At 36.4% G+C, this 6,105-nt stretch overlaps 1 non-coding gene across 1 annotated transcript; it reads right to left on the bottom strand.

Moving 5' to 3' along the window:
- Positions 1-5,331: 5,331 nt before the first annotated feature.
- LOC112781230 (small nucleolar RNA R71) lies at positions 5,332-5,439 on the bottom strand. The gene has a single exon (XR_003192019.1). It is a non-coding gene; the product is annotated as a small nucleolar RNA R71 (small nucleolar RNA).
- Positions 5,440-6,105: the final 666 nt, after the last annotated feature.

Here is a 6,105-nt window from a genome sequence, read left to right on the forward strand (position 1 = left end):
ATATTTGCATCTCTCCATGTAAACATACCATTCATCAAGGCCCTCCAATAAATGCTCTCATACATTAAGTACATGAAGGAGCTGCTGACCAGGAAAAGCTCACTCAAAGGAGGACAAACAATAGTGATGAATAAGGAGTGCAGTGCTCTCATTCAACCAGAGCTGCCTACAAAAAGAAAGGACCCAGGGAGTTTTCACATCCCCTGTGCCATAGGAGAAACAATGTTTGACAAAGGACTCTGTGATTTGGGAGCAAGCATCAACTTAATGCCTTTATCCCTTATGAAGAGGCTGCAAATCAATGAGATAATACCTACAGATGTAGTTATCAGACTGGCTGACAAAACTCAAAAACAAGCAGTAGGAGTGGTTGAAAATGTGCTGGTGAAGGTTGGAAAATACTTCCTATCCATAGACTTTGTCATATTGGACATGGAAGAGAGTCACCTCCACCCAATCATATTGGGAAGACCATTCCTAGCTACAGCCAGAGCACTTATAAATGTGGAGCGAGGGGAGCTAGTTTTGAGGATCCATGATGAACAACTCACTTTCAATGTTTTCAAGCCCTCACAAGAAACAGATCAAGAGAACAAAGAACCAAGGAAAGATCACAGTGAGATACTGAAGGAAGAAACAAGCACTGAAGCACAACCAGCACATCTGGGAATCCCCTTGGTTGATGAACAAGGCAATCAGCAGCTGTCACAGCTCAAGGAAAATCAGGAGGAACCTAAACCACCAGAGTTATATGAGACCAGCAACAAAATCTCCTTAGAAGAGGAGGTCACAAAGAGCAAGGCAACATCAAAAAGAACAAAAAAGAAGGCACCTAAGAGGTGGAGGAACAAGAAGATCCCTACAGAGGACTTTTCTCCAGGGGATAAAGTGATCTCAGCTTACTTCCCAGCTATCCCCCCTGATCTTCCCACCATCCCATCTCAGCTACCTAAAGTTTTTACCATCAACAAAGTTCTCTCCTTAGAACATGTGGAGATCCTTGATGAAGCCAATGGAGATAGATTTACTGCAAGGGAGGAGGACTTGAAGCACTACCAACCACCCTGACAAAGGAAAAATGTCAAGCTAGTGACGCTAAAAGAGGGCTTCATGGGAGGCAACCCATGTTTTATATGCTTTTAGAATAGTGAATAATGCAAGAGTTCATGAAATCAAAATCAAACTTTGACATGCACTTAAATGTATCCTTGTATGCAGCACATAGTGAAGAACAAGTTTGGTGTTTGATGAGCGGATAATTTATACGCTTTTTGGCATTGTTTTTAGTATGTTTTTAGTAGAATCTAGTTACTTTTAGGGATGTTTTCAATAGTTTTTATGTTAAATTTACATTTCTGGACTTTACTATGAGATTGTGTATTTTTCTGTGATTTCAGGTATTTTCTGGTTGAAATTGAGGGACTTGAGCAAAAATCAGATTCAGAGGTTGAAGAAGGACTGCTGATGCTGTTGGATTCTGACCTCCCTGCACTCAAAGTGAATATTCTGGCGCTACAAAACTCAAAATGGCGCGCTTCTAATTGCGTTGGAAAGTAGACATCCAGGGCTTTCCAGAAATGTATAATAGTCCATACTTTGGCCGAGTTTAGATGACGTAAAAGGGCGTTGAACGCTAGTTCTACGCTGCTGTCTGGAGTTAAACGCCAGAAACAAGTCACAAACCAGAGTTGAACGCCAGAAATACGTTACAACCTGGCGTTCAACTCCAGAAAGAGCCTCTGCACGTGTAACATTCAAGCTCAGCCCAAGCACACACCAAGTGAGCCCCGAAAGTGGATTTATGCATCAATTACTTACTTCTGTAAACCCTAGTAACTAGTTTAGTATAAATAGGACTGTTTACTATTGTATTAGACATCTTTGGACGCCTAGTTCTTAGATCATGGGGGCTGGCCATTCGGCCATGCCTGGACCTTTCACTTATGTATTTTCAACGATAGAGTTTCTACACTCCATAGATTAAGGTGTGGAGCTTTGCTGTTCCTCAAAGATTAATGCAAAGTACTACTGTTTTTCTATTCAATTCAACTTATTCCGCTTCTAAGATATTCATTTGCACTTCAACCTGAATGTGATGAACGTGACAATCATCATCATTCCTTATGAACGCATGCCTGATAACCACTTCCGTTCTACCTTAGATTGAATGAGTATCTCTTAGATCTCTTAATCAGAATCTTCGTGGTGTAAGCTAGATTGATGGCGGCATTCATGAGAATCCGGAAAGTCTAAACCTTGTCTGTGGTATTCCAAATAGGATTCAGGGATTGAATGACTGTGACAAGCTTCAAACTCGCGAGTACTGGGCGTAGTGACAGACGCAAAAGGAGGGTGAATCCTATTCCAGTATGATCGAGAACCTCAGATGATTAGCCGTGCTGTGACAGAGCATTTGGACCATTTTCACAAGAGGATAGGATACGGCCATTGGCAAGGGTGACGCCTCCAGACGATTAGCCATGCAGTGACAGCGCATCGGACCATTTTCAAGAGAGGATCAAAAGTAGCCATTGACAGCGGTGATGTCCTTACATAAAGCCAGCCATAGAAAGGAGTAAGACTGATTGGATGAAGACAGTAGGAAAGCAGAGGTTTAGAGGGACGAAAGCATCTCCATGCATTTATCTGAAATTCTCATCAAGGATTTACATAAGTATTTCTATCCCTATTTTATTATTAATATTCGAAAACTCCATAACCATTCTATATCCGCCTGACTGAGATTTACAAGATGACCATAGCTTGCTTCATACCAACAATCTCCGTGGGATCGACCCTTACTCGCGTAAGATTTATTACTTGGATGACCCAGTGCACTTGCTGGTTAGTTGTGCGAAGTTGTGATACAAAGTTGAGATTACAATTGAGCGTACCATGTTGATGGCGCCATTGATGATCACAATTTCGTGCACCAAGTTTTTGGCGCCGTTGCCGGGGATTGTTCGAGTTTGGACAACTGACGGTTCATCTTGTTACTCAGATTAGGTAATTTTCTTTTTGTTTTATTTTCAAAAATTTTTCAAAAATCTTTCAAAAATTTCTCCTTTGTTTTCGAAAAAAAATTTTAAAATAAAAATGTTTTCAAAAATATATTTTTCTTCAGAATTTTTAAGAATGAATTCTAGTGTTTCATGAAGCATGTTGAAGCCTGGCTGGCTGTAAAGCCATGTCTAATTCTTCTGGATAGAGAATGTCAGGCGTGTCATGTCTGAGTTACATACTAAAGCTTGGCTGGCTATTAAGCTATGCCTGACCCTTTGATTGGAGCTTTAGTTTAAAGAGCATAAGATTCCTGGATTTTTTATTAAAAATTTTGGAATCCTTATTTTTCTTTTTCAAAATGATTTTCGAAAAAAAATTAAAAGAAAATACAAAAAAATTCATAAAATCAAAAAAAATAAAAAATATTTTGTGTTTCTTATTTGAGTCTTGAGTCAAATTTCAAGTTTGGTGTCAATTGCATTTTTTCTAAAAATTCTTTGCATTTTTAGAAAAATTCATACATTCATGGTGTTCTTCATGATCTTCAAGTTGTTCTTGGTAAGTCTTCTTGTTTGATCTTGATGTTTTCTTGTTTTGTATTTTTCTTGTTTTTCATATGCATTCTTGAAATCTTAGTGTCTAAGCATTAAAGATTTCTAAGTTTGGTGTCTTGCATGTTTTCTTTGCATTAAAAATTTTTCAAAAATATTTTCTTGATGTTCATCATGATCTTCAAAGTGTTCTTGGTGTTCATCTTGACATTCATAGCATTCTTGCATGCATTCATTGTTTTGATCCAAAATTTTCATGCATTGAGTCTTTTTCATGTTTTTCCCTCTCATCATTAAAAATTCAAAAAAATCAAAAAAAAATATCTTTTCCTTTTTCTCTCTCATAAATTCGAAAATTAGATTTGACTTTTTCAAAAATTTTTAAAATCTAGTTGTTTTTATGAGTCAAATCAAATTTTCAATTTAAAAATCTCATCTTTTTCAAAATCTTTTACAAAAATCAAATCTTTTTCATCTTTCTTATTTATTTTCGAAAATTATAAAAAAAATATTTTTCAAAAACCTTTTTCTTATCTTTATCACATAATTTTCGAAAATAACATCATCAATTAATGTTTTGATTCAAAAATTTCAAGTTTGTTACTTGTTAAGAAAGGTTCAAACTTTAAGTTCTAGAATCATATCTTGTGATTTCTTGTGAATCAAGTCATTAATTGTGATTTTAAAAATAAAATCTTTTTCAAAACTAATTTCAATCATATCTTTTCAAAAATATCTTCTCATCTTATCTTTTTCAAAAATTTGATTTTAAAATATTTTTCTAACTTCTTATCTTCTTATCTTTTCAAAATTGCTTTTCAAAATCTGTTTCAACTAACTAACTAACTTTTTGTTTGTTTCTTATCTTTTTCAAAACTACCTAACTAACTCTCTCTCTCTAATTTTCGAAAATATCTTCCCTCTTTTTCAAAATTTCTTTTTAATTAACTAATTATTTTAATTTTTGATTTTAATTTTATTCCTAATTTTCGAAAATTACTAACCTTTTTCAAAAACTATTTTCGAAAATCCTTCTCTCTCATCTCCTTCTATTTTATTTATTCATTTACTAACACTTCTCTTCATCTCAAATTACCGCTCCTATCCTCACCCTTGTGTTTGGATTATCCGTTCTTCTTCACTCTTATTCCCCTTCTTCTTATACTAACAACAAGGGAATCTCTATACTGTGGTAAAAAGGATCCCTATTATTATTATTATTTTTCTGTTCCCTCTTTTTCATATGAGCAGGAGCAAGGACAAGAATATTCTTATTGAAGCAGATCCAGAACCTGAAAGGACTCTGAAGAGGAAACTAAGAGAAGCTAAATTACAACAAGCCAGCAAGCACCTTTCAGAAATATTCGAACAAGAAGAGGACATGGCAGCTGAAAATAATAATAATGCAAGGAGGATGCTTGGTGACTTTACTGTACCTAATTCCAATTTACATGGAAGAAGCATCTCCATTCCTGCCATTGGAGCAAATAATTTTGAGCTTAAACCTCAATTAGTTTCTCTAATGCAGCAGAACTGCAAGTTTCATGGACTTCCATCTGAAGATCCTTTTCAGTTCTTAACTGAATTCTTGCAGATATGTGATACTGTTAAGACTAATGGAGTAGATCCTGAAGTCTACAGGCTCATGCTTTTCCCTTTTGCTGTGAGAGACAGAGCTAGAATATGCTTGAACTCTCAACCTAAGGATAGCCTGAACTCTTGGGATAAGCTGGTCAAGGCTTTCTTAGCCAAGTTCTTTCCTCCTCAAAAGCTGAGTAAGCTTAGAGTAGATGTTCAGACCTTCAGACAGAAAGAAGGTGAATCCCTCTATGAAGCTTGGGAAAGATACAAGCAACTGACCAAAAAGTGTCCTTCTGACATGCTTTCAGAATGGACCATCCTGGATATATTCTATGATGGTCTATCTGAATTAGCTAAGATGTCATTGGATACTTCTGCAGGTGGATCCATTCACCTAAAGAAAACGCCTGCAGAAGCTCAAGAACTCATTGACATGGTTGCTAATAACCAGTTCATGTACACTTCTGAGAGGAATCCTGTGAGTAATGGGACGCCTATGAAGAAGGGAGTTCTTGAAATTGATACTCTGAATGCCATATTGGCTCAGAACAAAATATTGACTCAGCAAGTCAATATGATTTCTCAGAGTCTGAATGGAATGCAAGCTGCATCCAACAGTACTCAAGAGGCATCTTCTGAAGAAGAAGCTTATGATCCTGAAAACCCTACAATAGTAGAGGTAAATTACGTAGGTGAACCTTATGGAAACACCTATAACTCATCATGGAGAAATCATCCAAATTTCTCATGGAAGGATTAACAAAAGCCTCAACAAGGCTTTAATAATGGTGGAAGAAATAGGTTTAACAATAGTAAACCTTTTCCATCATCCACTCAGCAACAGACAGAGAACTCTGAACAAAATATTTCTAATTTAGCAAACTTAGTCTCTGATCTATCAAAGGCCACTGTAAGTTTCATGAATGAAACAAGGTCCTCCATTAGAAATTTGGAGGCACAAGTGGGCCAG

The sequence above is a fragment of the Arachis hypogaea genome, chromosome 19, assembly GCF_003086295.3.
Source record: "Arachis hypogaea cultivar Tifrunner chromosome 19, arahy.Tifrunner.gnm2.J5K5, whole genome shotgun sequence".
NCBI lineage: Eukaryota > Viridiplantae > Streptophyta > Magnoliopsida > Fabales > Fabaceae > Arachis > Arachis hypogaea.